Below are 19,582 nucleotides of genomic sequence, written 5' to 3'. Positions count from 1 at the left end.
AGGCAGTAGTCAGAGGCCATTAGTCAGGTGAGAGTAAGGCCGTACACAGAGGCCATTAGTCAGGTGAGTGTAAGGCCGTACACAGAGGCCATTAGTCAGGTGAGTGTAAGGCAGTAGTCAGAGGTCATTAGTCAGGTGAGAGTAAGGCAGTACTCAGAGGTCATTAGTCAGGTGAGTGTAAGGCCGTACACAGAGGCCATTAGTCAGGTGAGTGTAAGGCGGTAGTCAGAGGTCATTAGTCAGGTGAGAGTAAGGCCGTACACAGAGGCCATTAGTCAGGTGAGAGTAAGGCCGTACACAGAGGTCATTAGTCAGGTGAGAGTAAGGCCGTACACACAGGTCATTAGTCAGGTGAGAGTAAGGCCGTACACAGAGGTCATTAGTCAGGTGAGAGTAAGGCCGTACACAGAGGCCATTAGTCAGGTGAGAGTAAGGCCGTACAAAGAGGCCATTAGACAGGTGAGAGTAAGGTCGTACACAGAGGCCATTAGTCAGGTGAGAGTACTCAGAGGTCATTAGTCAGGTGAGTGTAAGGCCGTACACAGAGGCCATTAGTCAGGTGAGTGCAAGGCAGTACTCAGAGGCCATTAGTCAGGTGAGTGCAAGGCAGTACTCAGAGGTCATTAGTCAGGTGAGTGTAAGGCCATACACAGAGGTCATTAGTCAGGTGAGTGTAAGGCCATACACAGAGGTCATTAGTCAGGTGAGAGTAAGGCCGTACACAGAGGCCATTAGTCAGGTGAGTGTACACAGAGGTCATTAGTCAGGTGAAAGTAAGGCCGTACACAGAGGCCATTAGTCAGGTGAGTGCAAGGCAGTAGTCAGAGGCCATTATTCAGGTGAGTGCAAGGCAGTAGTCAGAGGTCATTAGTCAGGTGAGTGTAAGGCCGTACACAGAGGCCATTAGTCAGGTGAGAGTAAGGCCGTACACAGAGGTCATTAGTCAGGTGAGAGTAAGGCCGTACACAGAGGTCATTAGTCAGGTGAGTGTAAGGCCGTACACAGAGGCCATTAGTCAGGTGAGTGTAAGGCGATAGTCAGAGGTCATTAGTCAGGTGAGAGTAAGGCCGTACACAGAGGCCATTAGTCAGGTGAGAGTAAGGCCGTACACAGAGGCCATTAGTCAGGTGAGTGCAAGGCAGTAGTCAGAGGTCATTAGTCAGGTGAGAGTAAGGCAGTACTCAGAGGTCATTAGTCAGGTGAGAGTAAGGCAGTACTCAGAGGTCATTAGTCAGGTGAGTGTAAGGCCGTACACAGAGGCCATTAGTCAGGTGAGTGTAAGGCGGTAGTCAGAGGTCATTAGTCAGGTGAGAGTAAGGCCGTACACAGAGGCCATTAGTCAGGTGAGAGTAAGGCCGTACACAGAGGTCATTAGTCAGGTGAGAGTAAGGCCGTACACAGAGGTCATTAGTCAGGTGAGAGTAAGGCCGTACACAGAGGTCATTAGTCAGGTGAGAGTAAGGCCGTACACAGAGGCCATTAGTCAGGTGAGAGTAATGCGGTAGTCAGAGGTCATTAGTCAGGTGAGAGTAAGGCGGTAGTCAATTAGTCAGGTGAGAGTAAGGCCGTACACAGAGGTCATTAGTCAGGTGAGAGTAAGGCGGTAGTCAGAGGTCATTAGTCAGGTGAGAGTAAGGCGGTAGTCAGAGGCCATTAGTCAGGTGAGTGTAAGGCCGTACACAGAGGCCATTAGTCAGGTGAGTGTAAGGCCATACACAGAGGTCATTAGTCAGGTGAGTGTAAGGCCGTACACAGAGGCCATTAGTCAGGTGAGTGTAAGGCGGTAGTCAGAGGTCATTAGTCAGGTGAGAGTAAGGCGGTAGTCAGAGGTCATTAGTCAGGTGAGAGTACTCAGAGGTCATTAGTCAGGTGAGTGTAAGGCGGTAGTCAGAGGTCATTAGTCAGGTGAGTGTAAGGCCGTACACAGAGGTCATTAGTCAGGTGAGTTCAAGGCGGTAGTCAGAGGCCATTAGTCAGGTGAGTGTAAGGCGGTAGTCAGAGGTCATTAGTCAGGTGAGTGTAAGGCCGTACACAGAGGTCATTAGTCAGGTGAGAGTACTCAGAGGTCATTAGTCAGGTGAGTTCAAGGCCGTAGTCAGAGGTCATTAGTCAGGTGAGTAAGGCCGTACACAGAGGTCATTAGTCAGGTGAGAGTACTCAGAGGTCATTAGTCAGGTGAGTGTAAGGCGGTAGTCAGAGGTCATTAGTCAGGTGAGTGTAAGGCCGTACACAGAGGCCATTAGTCAGGTGAGTGTAAGGCCGTACACAGAGGCCATTAGTCAGGTGAGTGTAAGGCCGTACACAGAGGCCATTAGTCAGGTGAGTGTACTCAAAGGTCATTAGTCAGGTGAGTGTAAGGCGGTAGTCAGAGGTCATTAGTCAGGTGAGTGTAAGGCCGTACACAGAGGCCATTAGTCAGGTGAGTGTAAGGCCGTACACAGAGGCCATTAGTCAGGTGAGTGTACTCAAAGGTCATTAGTCAGGTGAGTGTAAGGCGGTAGTCAGAGGTCATTAGTCAGGTGAGTGTAAGACCATACACAGAGGCCATTAGGCAGGTGAGTGTAAGGCCGTACACAGAGGCCATTAGTCAGGTGAAAGTAAGGCCGTACACAGAGGCCATTAGTCAGGTGAGTGTAATGCCGTACACAGAGGCCATTAGTCAGGTGAGAGTAAGGCCGTACACAGAGGTCATTAGTCAGGTGAGTGTAAGGCCGTACACAGAGGCCATTAGTCAGGTGAGTGCAAGGCAGTAGTCAGAGGCCATTAGTCAGGTGAGTGCAAGGCAGTAGTCAGAGGCCATTAGTCAGGTGAGTGTAAGGCCGTACACAGAGGCCATTAGTCAGGCGAGTGTACTCAAAGGTCATTAGTCAGGTGAGTGCAAGGCAGTACTCAGAGGTCATTAGTCAGGTGAGTGTAAGGCCGTACACAGAGGCCATTAGTCAGGTGAGTGTAAGGCCGTACACAGAGGCCATTAGTCAGGTGAGTGTAAGGCCGTACACAGAGGCCATTAGTCAGGTGAGTGTAAGGCGGTAGTCAGAGGTCATTAGTCAGGTGAGAGCAATGCGGTAGTCAGAGGTCATTAGTCAGGTGAGAATAAGGCGGTAGTCAGAGGCCATTAGTCAGGTGAGAGTAAGGCCGTACACAGAGGTCATTAGTCAGGTGAGAGTAAGGCGGTAGTCAGAGGTCAGTCAGGTGAGAGTAAGGCGGTAGTCAGAGGCCATTAGTCAGGTGAGTGTAAGGCGGTAGTCAGAGGTCATTAGTCAGGTGAGTGTAAGGCCGTACACAGAGGTCATTAGTCAGGTGAGTGTAAGGCCGTACACAGAGGTCATTAGTCAGGTGAGAGTAAGGCCGTACACAGAGGCCATTAGTCAGGTGAGTGTAAGGCCGTACACAGAGGCCATTAGTCAGGTGAGTGTAATGCCGTACACAGAGGCCATTAGTCAGGTGAGAGTAAGGCGGTAGTCAGAGGCCATTAGTCAGGTGAGTGTAAGGCGGTAGTCAGAGGCCATTAGTCAGGTGAGAGTAATGCGGTAGTCAGAGGCCATTAGTCAGGTGAGTGTAAGGCGGTAGTCAGAGGCCATTAGTCAGGTGAGAGTAAGGCCGTACACAGAGGTCATTAGTCAGGTGAGAGTAAGGCGGTAGTCAGAGGTCAGTCAGGTGAGAGTAAGGCGGTAGTCAGAGGCCATTAGTCAGGTGAGTGTAAGGCGGTAGTCAGAGGTCATTAGTCAGGTGAGTGTAAGGCCGTACACAGAGGTCATTAGTCAGGTGAGAGTAAGGCGGTAGTCAGAGGTCATTAGTCAGGTGAGTGTAATGCCGTACACAGAGGTCATTAGTCAGGTGAGAGTACTCAGAGGTCATTAGTCAGGTGAGTTCAAGGCGGTAGTCAGAGGTCATTAGTCAGGTGAGTGTAAGGCCGTACACAGAGGTCATTAGTCAGGTGAGTGTAAGGCCGTACACAGAGGTCATTAGTCAGGTGAGAGTAAGGCCGTACACAGAGGTCATTAGTCAGGTGAGAGTACTCAGAGGTCATTAGTCAGGTGAGTGTAAGGCGGTAGTCAGAGGTCATTAGTCAGGTGAGTGTAAGGCCGTACACAGAGGTCATTAGTCAGGTGAGTTCAAGGCGGTAGTCAGAGGTCATTAGTCAGGTGAGTTCAAGGCGGTAGTCAGAGGTCATTAGTCAGGTGAGAGTAAGGCCGTACACAGAGGTCATTAGTCAGGTGAGTAAGGCCGTACACAGAGGTCATTAGTCAGGTGAGAGTAAGGCCGTACACAGAGGTCATTAGTCAGGTGAGAGTAAGGCCGTACACAGAGGCCATTAGTCAGGTGAGTGTAAGGCCGTACACAGAGGCCATTAGTCAGGTGAGAGTAAGGCGATAGTCAGAGGCCATTAGTCAGGTGAGTGTACGGCGGTAGTCAGAGGTAATTAGTCAGGTGAGAGTAATGCGGTAGTTAGAGGTCATTAGTCAGGTGAGAGTAAGGCGGTGGTCAGACGTCATTAGTCAGGTGAGTGTAAGGCGGTAGTCAGAGGTCATTAGTCAGGTGAGTGTAAGGCCGTACACAGAGGTCATTAGTCAGGTGAGTTCAAGGCGGTAGTCAGAGGCCATTAGTCAGGTGAGTGTAAGGCAGTAGTCAGGGGTCATTAGTCAGGTGAGTGTAAGGCCATACACAGAGGCCATTAGTCAGGTGAGTGTAAGGCGGTAGTCAGAGGTCATTAGTCAGGTGAGAGTAAGGCGGTGGTCAGACGTCATTAGTCAGGTGAGAGTAAGGCGGTAGTCAGAGGCCATTAGTCAGGTGAGAGTAAGGCCGTACACAGAGGTCATTAGTCAGGTGAGAGTACTCAGAGGTCATTAGTCAGGTGAGTGCAAGGCAGTACTCAGAGGTCATTAGTCAGGTGAGAGTAAGGCCGTACACAGAGGCCATTAGTCAGGTGAGTGCAAGGCCGTACACAGAGGCCATTAGTCAGGTGAGTGTAAGGCCGTACACAGAGGCCATTAGTCAGGTGAGTGTACGCAAAGGTCATTAGTTAGGTGAGAGTAAGGCCGTACACAGAGGCCATCAGTCAGGTGAGTGCAAGGCAGTAGTCAGAGGCCATTAGTCAGGTGAGTGTAAGGCCGTACACAGAGGCCATTAGTCAGGTGAGAGTAAGGCGGTAGTCAGAGGTCATTAGTCAGGTGAGTGTATGTAGTACTCAGAGGCCATTAATCAGGTGAGTGCAGGCCGGTAGTCAGAGGTCATTAATTAGCTAAGGTAAGTGTAAGCCGCTAATAAGAGGGCATGAATTAGTTGAGGTAAGTGTAGGCCGGTACTCAGAGGTCATTAATTCACTAATACCCCTTTTACACCAGAGCAAAAACCTGGGTTTTTGCTGGGTCTACCTGGGTCGCAGTTCAGTGTAAAAGGGTCCCTAATAAATAACCTGGGTCAAGTGACCTGGCAATTCAACCCAGGTAGCTACCAGGGTCGGACCCAGGATGAACCTGGGTAATGGTGCAGTGTAAATGGTGCAACCCGGGTCATCAGACCTGGGTCATGCCTAAAATGAGCTGATTGGTGGTTGTGGAGCAGTCACCTCCCACTTTTTATGACCTCACAAGTTTAGCAGTGCAGACGCGGGTTCAGTGTGAACGGGGCTGACCTGAGAATAACTCAGATCGATGGTGCAGTGTAAACAGGGTCGGACCTAGGTTTTGGGTGGAAATGAGGTATTAGTGAAGCATAGGCAGATACTAATCTGAAATTTCTTATTCAGAACCCTGTTTTTCACAGATAAAAAAACAAAAAGGAAAAATAGGTTTCTACTATTCTGGTATAACACTGTATACACAGATATGAGAACAAAATTAGCTGAGGTAAGCGTAGGCCGATACTCACATGTCATTAATTAGCTGAGGTAAGCGTAGGCCGATACTCACAGGTCATTAATTAGCTGAGGTAAGCGTAGGCCAGTACTCACAGGTCATTAATTAGCTGAGGTAAGCGTAGGCCGGTACTCACAGGTCATTAATTAGCTGAGGTAAGTCTAGACCGGTACTAAGAGGTTATTAATTAGCGGAGGTAAGTGTAGGCCGGTACTAAGAGGTTATTAATTAGCTGAGGTAAGTGTAGGCCGGTACTCACAGGTCATTAATTAGCTGAGGTAAGTATAGACCAGTACTCACAGGTCATTAATTAGCTGAGGTAAGTATAGACCAGTACTCACAGGTCATTAATTAGTTGAGGTAAGCATAGGCCGATACTGACAGGTCATTAATTAGCTGAGGTAAGCGTAGGCCGATACTCACAGGTCATTAATTAGTTGATGTAAGTGTAGGCAGATACTTGCAGGTCATTAATTAGCTGAGGTAAGTGTAGGCCGGTACTCAGAGGTCATTAATTAGCTGAGGTAAGTGTAGGCCGGTACTAAGAGGTTATTAATTAGCTGAGGTAAGTGTAGGCCGGTACTAAGAGGTTATTAATTAGCTGAGGTAAGTGTAGGCCGGTACTAAGAGGTTATTAATTAGCTGAGGTAAGTGTAGGCCGGTACTAAGAGGTTATTAATTAGCGGAGGTAAGTGTAGGCCGGTACTAAGAGATTATTAATTAGCTGAGGTAAGCGTAGGCCGGTACTCAGAGGTCATTAATTCACTAAGCATAGGCAGATACTGAGCTGAGATTTCTTATTCAGAACCCTGTTTTTCAAAAATAAAAACCAAAAAGGAAAAAAAAGGTTTCTACTATTCTGGTATAACACTGTAAAGATACATATGACAATGCAATACTACTATGTGGGACTATATTATAGAATATAACAGGGAGGGACAGCTGAAGGTCGCATGTTGATAAATTGGGGTTCGTGCTATAAGAAATGTATGAATTACAGAGAAAAACACCATTATGAATAGTAAATATCTGCAAGGCACGGACTGTAAGATAAACCATATGTTGGAAGTCGTACGGTTTAAAACACCCTTTGTCTTAGATGAACGTTGTCAAATATTCATGAGAAGAGGGTGAAATGCATGTTACTGCCACATGGTCGCAGGTCAAATAAAAACAAGCAAACTCCAAAAACATCCTCAAAGCCATTTAATGCGGGTCCATATAAGTTATCAGAAAAAGAGGGCGCCCCTGAGAGGCATCAGTGGGACACCCCCGCTGTTACTTCTAAAGCAGAGGTTAAGGATGCAAAGTCCAACCAGTACTCCAGGAAAGGAAACGTAGATAGAAAGATGAAATCTATGCTGTGCCCTGAGTGACAAAGTAACCGCTACTAGTTCTGCACTATAGGATCTGAGATCAGGAGCTATCTTCTCAGACAATCGTCCTATCTACCCCGATGTTTGCCCATTAGAGGTGACCAGCATTTAGGCTCTCTGACTATGCACAGCTCTATATCAGTGGAGAGCAGAAGACAGCTCGCTCAGAGAGTGGTGAATTACAGGATCTGAGATCAGGAGCTATCTTCTCAGACAATCGTCCTATCTACCCCGATGTTTGACCATTAGAGGTGACCAGCATGTAGGCTCTCCGACTATGCACAGCTCTATATCAGTGGAGAGCAGAAGACAGCTCGCTCAGAGTGGTGAATTACAGGATCTGAGATCAGGAGCTATCTTCTCAGACAATCGTCCTATCTACCCCGATGTTTGACCATTAGAGGTGACCAGCATGTAGGCTCTCTGACTATGCACAGCTCTATATCAGTGGAGAGCAGAAGACAGCTCGCTCAGAGAGTGGTGAATTACAGGACTAGGCAGAGCACTGCCCATGCTGACCATACTGGTTGCTCAATGTGTCCTGTGCTGCACGTATATTTGGGAGTATTTCTCCTGTTGGCAGGTCCTGTTTAATGTACACTGGTGGCCAAAATTACGGACACATTTTGAAATTTGAATGTTCTTCAACTCTGAATGCTCATAAAAGCTGTTACACGTCAGGCAGTGCAATGATTCATGTATCAAATGAAAGGAAATTTAATGCTGAATACAACACCATAAGCAGAGGTCACATATTTGCATTACAAGGGAAGTTATGCTACTTTCAGTCAGACAAAGAAGCACAGATACGTGAGATTCAAGAAGCGGATTGTAGTGACCGCTACTACCAGCCAATCGGAATTGTCGTTCTGAGGACCAATCAGCTGTGGTTTATGAGCAGATGCAAGGTCATGTACAAAGGTGGGAAAGGTCAGATTGGCTGTTTCATTTTGCAGAATAAAGTTGGTTACTGAAGTGCGATTACGGTCGGATGTTGTGTGTGTTGTTTAGTGCCAACGACGGTGTAAGAAATAAATACAACAATGTCGTCCAGGCAAAGTGGGGACTGGTCAGCCAGGAAGAGATCCAGGATTGTGGTGTTACATGAAAAGGTCTTTCCTATGCAGCAATTGTGAGATAAGTAGGTGGGAATGTGACATCAGGAGTACGAAAGTTTTGTTTACGCCATCAGGAAACACAATCTATACAAAGCACAGAAGGAAAAGGCCGGAAACAGTGCACAACAGCTGCTGATGATAGGAGAATAAAACGAATTTGTGTCAGGGACAGATGATGTCATCTGCGGCCATTAGCAGTGACCTGAGTGCACCTGGTGTTTTTGTCAATGCAAGAACGGAACGGAGAAGACTAACGGAGGTTGGCCTAAAAGGCGGAGACCACACGTGATTAAAATGGCTGCCAAGGCATTGAGGGGATTAACCCTCATGCCGTTGCGCCATTTTTAAAAGGACAAAAGGCGCCAGGAGCCCATTGTAAATGTGTACTCTGCGCTAGGTGCTGAGTGTTAATAAGTGAGCTTTTAATGTTTTATATGCCGCGGCCTGGGCATGCTGCACTGGGGGAGTGTGGGTAGAGTGTGGCTGCACTGGGGGAGTGTGGGTAGAGTGTGGCTGCACTGGGGGAGTGTGGGTAGAGTGTGGCTGCACTGGGGGAGTGTGGCTGCACTGGGGGAGTGTGGCTGCACTGGGGGAGTGTGGCTGCACTGGGGGAGTGTGGGTAGAGTGTGGCTGCACTGGGGGAGTGTAGGTAGAGTGTCGCTGCACTGGGGGAGTGTAGGTAGAGTGTGGCTGCATGCTAAGAGTCACTGCGACCAGCGATGAAACAGTTAAGGTCCCAGTGAGGACACAGTGTAAAAGCACACTGCACATGGTTTATAATAAACTGTATTAAAGTATAGATGTATTGCTGTAATGCACTGCAGCTGATCTGCAATGCATTAGTGCATGAAGCAACATAGGTTTAATAGGCTATGCACTATATGGTTTAAATGTATATTTTGTAGAGAAAATGCACTTCTTGAATATATGCCTGAATATGACATGACCAGCCTCTGTGTCTGCAGAAACTACCAGGAGGTCTGATGAATAGGAAGACCTGTTGTGGTCAGTGATCTCTGGCTGGAAGGTCTCTGTGTGAAGGTGTGAATGGTGTCATATAGCCAAACCCTTCAGTTACAGAACTTCCTTTGAAAAGACAATTTGTTTGTTGTTCAGAACCTTTTGGATGTCACTGAATGTTTTAAGGTTGGGAATGCCAAACTGATTGATACTTCCATTGGGAAGGATGAATGTCATTTACTATTTCCTTAGAAATGTAATATTTTGTTAAATTATATTATGTGAGACAGCCTGATTGGTTGAGTCGAACCCAGGGTGGATTTACCCCCGTGATATTGTGTGTAAAAATGATATAAAAAGGGGACTGTGAGCCCTGTATGTGTACATCTCTGAAAATCCTTTGTGGAGAAGAACTGCTGATAAGACTCCTGTATGCAATGTAATGTACCCCTTCATTCGGAAGATTGAGTCTTCTTTAAGACATTGAGCAATAAAACACCGTTTGCCTTTACTTCAATTGCCTCAATCCTGCGACCAACAGAATTGCGCCAAAACACTATTCCGTTCTACTGCTGTTCTGGGTGAGAGCTCAGCGTCTCCAAGTTCAAGCCCTCTGCCACCTACCGTGCAGACCTGGTCCATTGCGAGGGATCAGGTGGGAACAGCCGACACCAAACAGGAGGTGTGTCCGCAGTAAGTCGACGCATACGCAGCAGAAGCGGTTCCAGGCGCTGGCGGTAGGAGCCTGAGTGTACCTAGTAAGCGGTTGCAAACGCAGATGATAGAGTTTGGTGGTGGCAGCATCGTTACACGCCCATGGCGCAGTGGGCAGAGTCAGTGACAGGCAGTCACTGACGGGGATTGGGATTCCAAAAGAGCTAACCCATGACCAGGGCCGTCCTAGACGAAGGGCATCCGGTCACAGTAGGATTCCCCGAAGAAAGCCATTGCTGAATAAAAAGCAGCGGCAGAAACGAATACAGTGGGCAAAAGAACACACTGCATGGACAGAAGGTCAGTGGAAACAAGTGATATGGAGTGATGAAACTAAGATATCAATATTTGGTAGTGATAGGAGAAGAGAGACGTCGCATCGGGGAAGAGGTACATCCAGATTGCATTCAAGCAACAACAAAGAATCCTACAAGTGTTATGATCTGGGCATGTATGACAGCAGATGCTGTAGGCCGCCTTTATGGCATAGATGGCACACTGATACCATCCTACAAGTGTTATGATCTGGGCCTGTATGACAGCAGATGCTGTAGGCCACCTTTATGTCATAGATGGCACACTGAACAGCAAAAAGAACATTGACACCATCCTACAACCAAAACTTCTACCTTCTATCAGGGATCTTTTTCCAGATAATGCCCCATTTTTTTCCCCATAAGGATTCAGTTCCCTGCCACACTGCACGGACATGCAAACAGTGGTTCACGGAGAATGACATACAGGTGCTGGGATGGCCAGGAAACAGCCCAGACCTGAACCCCATAGAACATTTGTGGTTCCGTTTGAAAAAACTGGTACATATGAGGCTTCCATCCAATAAAAATCAATTAATTGAGGCTATAATTGTCTCATGGCACCACATGATAAAGAAGGAAGAGCTCTAAACACTGGTTGGCTCAATGACACGCCGCTGTGCTGCTGTCTTGAAAAATAAAGGTTACCCAACAAAATACTGATAGGACAGTAACATCATAAGTACACAGGGATTTTCACCCTAAGTGTTGTTTTCACTGCATAACTTCCCTTGTAATGCAAATATTTGACCTCTGTTTATTGTGTTGAATTCAGCATTAAATTTCCTTTCATTTGATATATGAATCCTTGCTCTGCGGGAAGTGTAACAGTTTTTCTAAGCATTCGAAGTTGAAAAACATTCTAATTTCAAAAAGTGTCCGCAATTTTGGCCACCACTGTAGAAATCTACTGTCTACAGAAGTAACTGTATTATCACCTGGACACTACCATAGTTCATAGAGAAGGAACTTAAGCAACAGAAAGAAAAAGTCAATCAGAACACAGCTCCAGCTGGACAGTCGGAAAGTGTAGCCATAAAGATACTGAAAAACAGTGACCTGGACAATTCCTCATTGTAGGGATGGCATGCTACCTCTGGAGGGGCAGATAAATCAAGGAACATGCAAACTGCCCACTTTTCTTCATCTCCTGTATGTATCCATATCTTTTAACAGTGACCAACCGCCCACTTCTCCAACATTCCATCTCAGGTGAGACCAACTTCAACCTTGCTTCTCAGGTGGGACTAGCTCCATCCTTCCTTCTCAGGTGGGACTAGCTCCATCCTTCCTTCTCAGGTGGGACTAGCTCCATCCTTCCTTCTCAGGTGGGACTAGCTCCATCCTTCCTTCTCAGGTGGGACTAGCTCCATCCTTCCTTCTCAGGTGGGACTAGCTCCATCCTTCCTTCTCAGGTGGGACTAGCTCCATCCTTCCTTCTCAGGTGGGACTAGCTCCATCCTTCCTTCTCAGGTGGGACTAGCTCCAACAATCCTTCTCAGGTAGGACTAGCTCCAACAATCCTTCTCAGGTGGGACTAGCTCCAACAACCCTTCTCAGGTGGGGCCAACTCCATCCTCCCTTCTCAGGTAGGACTAGCTCCATCCTTCCTTCTCAGGTGGGACTAGCTCCATCCTTCCTTCTCAGGTGGGACTAGCTCCAACAATCCTTCTCAGGTGGGACTAGCTCCAACAACCCTTCTCAGGTGGGACCAACTCCATCCTCCCTTCTCAGGTAGGACTAGCTCCATCCTTCCTTCTCAGGTGGGACTAGCTCCAAACTTCCATTTAAGGTACTAACTCCAACCTCTATAATCAGGTGGGACTAACTTCAACCTTCCTACTGTCATATTTATAGCAGATAGCCACAAAGCTGCTCAGCTCTATCCCTGCGCTCCAGACAGCAGTCTTCAAATGATAAAGATGTTAAAGTCTTGACAACATCTTCAAGAATATGTGCATTACAGGCCACTGGCCACCTAAAATTGCTTTGTCTTCTTTAGACTTAAACATAGCCTGCAGCATAATAGCTCAGGAACTCTAGGAGGTGAATCCATATAAACTGAAATTACTGTGGGACATATTTCACTCAAATATGTTCTGTGTTGTGCAAATAGTCAGAGCTATCTAAAGATTATGTGTAAAATGTAAAAAAAAGGAAATCATTTACCCTGCAAGGACAATGATGTGCCAGCCACATGTGGGGTAATTGTGATAGGGGCTTGCATTTCAGATAGTCCAGAACAAAGCAGGAGCTAGCCACCAATCACCACATGGACCCAAGAGATGCAATGATTAATGCAGTTCATATTGTGACCCTGAGGCCTTCAGCAGGGACAACAGGGAGAGGCTCCACAGAGAGGACTACCAGTATTCTCACACCGATGTCAGCATGACAGGCTCCACAACAGGGAGTCTCCCCACAGAGAGGACTACCAGTATTCTCACACCGATGTCAGCATGACAGCCTCAACAACAGGGAGAGGCTCCACAGAGAGGACTACCAGTATTCTCACACCGATGTCGCCAGTACTCTCACACCAACAGGGAGAGGCTCCACAGAGAGGACTACCAGTATTCTCACACCGATGTCAGCATGACAGCCTCCACAACAGGGAGAGGCTCCACAGAGAGGACTACCAGTATTCTTACACCGATGTCAGCATGACAGCTTCCACAACAGGGAGAGGCTCCACAGAGAGCACTACCAGTATTCTCACACCGATGTCAGCATGACAGCTTCCACAACAGGGAGAGGCTCCACAGAGAGGACTACCAGTATTCTCACACCGATGTCAGCATGACAGGCTCCACAACAGGGAGTCTCCCCACAGAGAGGACTACCAGTATTCTCACACCGATGTCAGCATGACAGCTTCCACAACAGGGAGAGGCTCCACAGAGAGGACTACCAGTATTCTCACACCAATGTCAGCATGACAGCTTCCACAACAGGGAGAGGCTCCACAGAGAGGACTACCAGTATTCTCACACCGATGTCAGCATGACAGCTTCCACAACAGGGAGAGGCTCCACAGAGAGGACTACCAGTATTCTCACACCGATGTCAGCATGACAGCTTCCACAACAGGGAGAGGCTCCACTGAGAGGACTACCAGTATTCTCACACCGATGTCAGCATGACAGGCTCCACAGAGAGGACTACCAGTATTCTCACACCGATGTCAGCATGACAGCTTCCACAACAGGGAGAGGCTCCACAGAGAGGACTACCAGTATTCTCACACCGATGTCAGCATGACAGGTTCCACAACAGGGAGAGGCTCCACAGAGAGGACTACCAGTATTCTCACACCGATGTCAGCATGACAGGCTCCACAACAGGGAGAGGCACCACAGAGAGGACTACCAGTATTCTCACACCGATGTCAGCATGACAGGTTCCACAACAGGGAGAGGCTCCACAGAGAGGACTACCAGTATTCTCACACCGATGTCAGCATGACAGCCTCAACAACAGGGAGAGGCTCCACAGAGAGGACTACCAGTATTCTCACACCAATGTCAGCATGACAGCCTCCACAACAGGGAGAGGCTCCACAGAGAGGACTACCAGTATTCTCACACCGATGTCAGCATGACAGGCTCCACAGAGAGGACTACCAGTATTCTCACACCGGTGTCAGCATGACAGCCTCAACAACAGGGAGAGGCTCCACAGAAAGGACTACCAGTATTCTCACACCGATGTCAGCATGACAGGCTTCCACAAAAGGGATACTGACAGTTACTTTGGGTGGTCAAAGCAAAATCGGGTATTATATTTTCATATATGCTGAGGAAAAAGCATCTTAGTATACGCAAGGCTCCGCAGCAGCAGCTCGCCCTGGGTCACACCAGTATAGGTCACATACACTTACAGCTATGTTTTTGTTTTACCTGTGAAAAATGCCTTTGCTATTAGCGAACAGAAACAGACTAGTGTTCGCTCCCCTGTAACAAGCATAGTACTCACTGTGCATCAGTCCCTAAGTCACTCAGGACAGACTGGTGCTTCCCCTACACCTGGTATACTGCTCACTGTGCATCAGTCCCTAAGTCACTCAGGACAGACTGGTGCTTCCCCTACACCTGGTATACTGCTCACTGTGCATCAGTCCCTAAGTCACTCAGGACAGACTGGTGCTTCCCCTACACCTGGTATACTGCTCACTGTGCATCAGTCCCTAAGTCACTCAGGACAGACTGGTGCTTCCCCTACACCTGGTATACTGCTCACTGTGCATCAGTCCCTAAGTCACTCAGGACAGACTGGTGCTTCCCCTACACCTGGTATACTGCTCACTGTGCATCAGTCCCTAAGTCACTCAGGACAGACTGGTGATTCCCCTACACCTGGTATACTGCTCACATCCGTGTTTTGTTTTTCGGTTTTGGATCTTGATTTTTTTTCTTAAACAAAAAATCATAAAAACGGCTAAAATCATCATTTTTGTTTCTACAGTATTATTAACCTCTATAACATTTATGTCCACTGGTTTCCAGTCAATTTTGACCACCTCACAGCTCAAAATATTGATTTTTTTTCATCTAGTTAAGGGCCAAAAGGTTGCATCCAGCTGGCTGGCTCAAAAACTGAGTGATAATTAGAGTTGAGGAATGTGCAAAGATGATGGCTGGGGTACTCCTTGAGGATTGAAGAATTGATACTTGATAATTAGTGCAGCCCCTGGCTGAAGTAAGAAATTATAGTTGATAGTTAATTGTTGATGCAGCCTCCGGGCTGAGTAGTAGTGGAATACAGAGCTATTATTAGGAAGGAACCAGTTCTGCAACAGCCTTGAGGCCTGGAACGCTTGGCAAGTTGCGGCCATTACAGGGCTGGTGAGTAGTGACGACAGGTGGCCTTTGGGCCGTGAAGCAGGATGCGGCCTTTGGGCCATGTAGCACCATTAAGGGCTGACAACCCATGGCTGAATGTCACTGTTGTGTGACTTGTGCCGCCGGGTTGACACAAGCAGCAATTGGTTCTGAATTCTCTTTAATAAAAATGAAAGGGGCATGCAGGAGATGCTGTCTGTGGCAATTACAATTTCTGGACATTCATAAACCATAAAATTAAAATGTCAGGCAGCAATACCCCAACCAGCACATAATGGAAAGGAAAAAGGTGCAAGATGGAATTGTCCTTGTGCCCTTACACCCACCCTTATGTTGTATATATGAAACAGGACATTCACAGTATAACAAACCAATCACTTCAGCGACAGGGATTGCCACTTGTGGCTGAAATGATTGGTTAGTTAGGACCCCCACAAAACAAGCTTCCACTGCGCTGTGGACATTGGTTGCAATGATCCCATACACAAACTGGCCTTACAATACATTCGATGTTGTCATAGTCATCCCCATCAGTGTTTGCATCCTCTTCTTCTTCACATAATATTAATTCGTCCCCGCTGGAATCCACCATTACAGGCACTTCTGTAGTTTTTTTTTTTACTTAATTGCTGGTAAAGGTCATCCTTGTCGAATTTGTAATTCATTTTGATGAACACCTTTTCCACATTTTGGGGAAGTAACCTCCTACGCCGATCACTGACAAGATTCCCGGCTGCGCTGAAAACTCTTTCAGAGTACACATTGGAGGGTGGGCAACATAAGTACAGCAAAGCCAGTTTGTGTAAGGGACTCCAAATTGCCTCTTTTTCCTGCCAGTAGTGAAAGGGACTGTCTGACATGCCTATATGGATGCTATCCCTAAAATAGTCATCTACCATTCTCTGAATGGTGACCGTATCAGACAAAGTCACGTTAGACATGTCACTCATTGTAGGCAGTTCTTTCAGACCCAACCGGATGTCATTAGGTTTTGCTGACTGATCTGCATCACCACCACCAGCAGTGGGTCTCTTAGGAAAATTTAGGTTTTTCCTGGCAGCTGTAGAAACTGAAGGAGGAGATGCTGCCGTGTCACATTCCGCTTGTGCTGACAATTTTTTCACCACCAGCTCTTTGCATCTTTTCAGATTTATGTCCGTCGAAAAGAAAGATACATGGTATGACTTAAACCTAGGATCAAGTATGGTCGCCAAAATACAGTGATCCGATTTCAAGAGATTGACGACCCTTGGATCCTGGCGAAGGGAGTGAAGGGCTTGATCTACCAGTCCAACAAACCTAGCGAAATCACTCAGTTTCAGCTCCTCCTTCAGTTTCTCCAGCTGCTTTTGCAAAAGTCTGATTAGGGGAATAACCTGACTCAAGCTGGCAGTGTCTGAACTAACTTCACATGTGGCAAGTTCAAAGGGTTTAAGAACCTTGCACAACACAGAAATTATTCTCCACTGAGCTTGACTAAGGTGCATTCACGCTCCTCTCCCTATGTCATAGGCAGTAGTGTAGCCTTGGATAGTCTTTTTCTGCTCCTCCATCCGCTGCAGCATATAAAGGGTAGAATTCCACCTAGTTACTACCTCTTGCTTCAGCTGATGGCAGGGCAAATTCAACAGTTCTTGCTGTTTCTGCAATCTTCGACATACTGTTGCTGAATGTCAAAAATGTCCAGAAATCTTAAGGGCCACAGAGAGCATCTCCTGTACGCCCGTCATTTTAAAAAAAAATGTTGCACCACCAAATTAATTGTGTGAACAAAACATGGGTGTGTTCGAATTCGCCCACATGTAATGCTCGCACAATATTGTTGGCATTGTCAGAAATCACAAATCCCTAAGAGATTCCAAGTGGGGTAACCCGTTTTGCAATGATTTCCCTGAGTTTCTCTAAGAGGTTCTCAGCCTCTTAGTGAAACCGGTGATACACAGAGTAGCTGCCTCTGAGTGAGCTGGCATTTGTTAGATGCTGCTGTTTGCACTGTTGGAGGCAATACACCTACCCAATTGCCTGTCACAGTCATGTAATCTTTAGTTTGCCCTGTCCCACTTGTCCACAAATCTGTGGTTAAGTGGACAGTGGGTACAATGACATTTCAGGAGGACATTAATAAGGTTTTTCTTAATGTCCTTGTACAAATTGCGATTTGCTATTCTAGAGAAGTGGAATCTAGAAGGGACATGTTAGTGGGGACCCACTGCATTAAAGGCGGATACTGGATGCAAATCTAATACCAGCATAGCTGTTAAGGTGTCAGTAATCCACTGTGCAACTGGGTGTTTGCTGTCATACTTGCTCACAAATGCAAAGGATTGTTTGACAGTTAGTTGGTTGAACTACTAAAAGTAGTCTTCCTCCTGGTCCCCTTCTGGGATGAAGATCCACTGAAAGCAGCAGGCATAGCACTCAAGGATCCTTCTGAGGAACAACGGATAGGAGAGGAGTCGGTCCTTATGATATTGGATGCAGGACTACTTCTGATCACGAATGAGGTTGTTGATGATGATGCAGGTGTTGGTGGTGGAGATTGCAGGTGCTTGGATCCAGAGAGAAGGGAGCAGCTAGGTGACACTGGACTGATTGTTGTTCAGTTTTTATCCCCAAAGTTTCAGAATTTGAAATACCCTTTCCAATATGATGAATGCAGTGCAAGTAACGTAACAGGGAGGAGGTTCCTAGATGGTTAAGGTCCTTACCTCTACTCACTGTTACATGGCAACAGTTACAAATGGCTTGGCAAAGGTTGTCTGGATTTGGATGGAAATAATTCCACACATGAGAGCCCAGATAATATACGGGCTGAGGATCAGCGTGGTACGTCTGTACATATGTCATATATACATCACTACGGGCAGCAATCATTGTATAATAGCACAGGCCGGGATACAGTAATGAGAGAGCCCAGCCTATATACGGGCTGAGGATCAGCGGCGATACGTCTGTACATATGTCATATATACATCACTACGGGCAGCAATCATTGTATAACAGCACAGGCCGGGATACAGTAATAAGAGCCCAGCCAATATACGGGTTGAGGATCAGTGTGGTATGTCTGTACATATGTCATATACACATTACTACGGGCAGCAATCATTGTATAACAGCACAGGCCGGGATACAGTAATAAGAGCCCAGCCAATATACGGGCTGAGGATCAGCGTGGTACGTCTGTACATATGTCATATATACATCACTACGGGCAGCAATCATTGTATAACAGCACAGGCTGGGATACAGTAATAAGAGCCCAGCCAATATACGGGTTATGGATCAGTGTGGTACGTCTGTACATATGTTATATATACATCACTACGGGCAGCAATCATTGTATAACAGCACAGGCCGGGATACAGTAATAAGAGCCCAGCCAATATACGGGCTGAGGATCAGCGTGGTACGTCTGTACATATGTCATATATACATCACTACGGGCAGCAATCATTGTATAACAGCACAGGCTGGGATACAGTAATAAGAGCCCAGCCAATATACGGGTTATGGATCAGTGTGGTACGTCTGTACATATGTTATATATACATCACTACGGGCAGCAATCATTGTATAACAGCACAGGCCGGGATACAGTAATAAGAGCCCAGCCAATATACGGGCTGAGGATCAGCGTGGTACGTCTGTACATATGTCATATATACATCACTACGGGCAGCAATCATTGTATAACAGCACAGGCTGGGATACAGTAATAAGAGCCCAGCCAATATACGGGTTATGGATCAGTGTGGTACGTCTGTACATATGTTATATATACATCACTACGGGCAGCAATCATTGTATAACAGCACAGGCCGGGATACAGTAATAAGAGCCCAGCCAATATACGGGTTGAGGATCAGTGTGGTATGTCTGTACATATGTCATATATACATCACTACGGGCAGCAATCATTGTATAATAGCACAGGCCGGGATACAGTAATGAGAGAGCCCAGCCAATATACGGGCTAAGGATCAGTGTGGTACGTCTGTACATATGTCATATACACATCACTACGGGCAGCAATCATTGTATAATAGCACAGGCCGGGATACAGTAATGAGAGAGCCCAGCCTATATACGGGCTAAGGATCAGTGTGGTACGTCTGTACATATGTCATATACACATCACTACGGTAAGCAATCATTGTATAATAGGAATACAGGTAAGATAATTGGGACGTACATATATTCCTGCCTTACCATTCTCCAACCCGGACACAGGAGATTATTGCTAAGGGCACAACTCAGAGTCTGTGCCCAGGAATATCTGTACGTCCTCCTAGATTTATATTTTCCTTGTGATTTTTCCAGGAACCCTGATTGGATGACACCATTACCTGTACAAGGTGGTTGTCACCTTCTAGATCTCATCCCCCCCCCCAACTGAAG

General features: G+C 46.8%; 1 protein-coding gene across 2 annotated transcripts in view; it reads right to left on the bottom strand.

Annotated features, from left to right (window-relative positions):
• Window positions 1–19,582, bottom strand: part of NRBP1 (nuclear receptor binding protein 1) — a 138,712-nt gene that overhangs the window by 66,705 nt on the left and 52,425 nt on the right. The gene's annotated exons all lie outside the window — the stretch shown is intronic.

This window comes from Taudactylus pleione, unplaced genomic scaffold (genome assembly GCF_031769625.1).
Source record: "Taudactylus pleione unplaced genomic scaffold, aTauple2 ptg002560l, whole genome shotgun sequence".
Classification (NCBI taxonomy): domain Eukaryota; kingdom Metazoa; phylum Chordata; class Amphibia; order Anura; family Myobatrachidae; genus Taudactylus; species Taudactylus pleione.
Note: the sequence above shows the minus strand (reverse complement) of the source record. Positions and strands in the feature narration are given on the sequence as shown.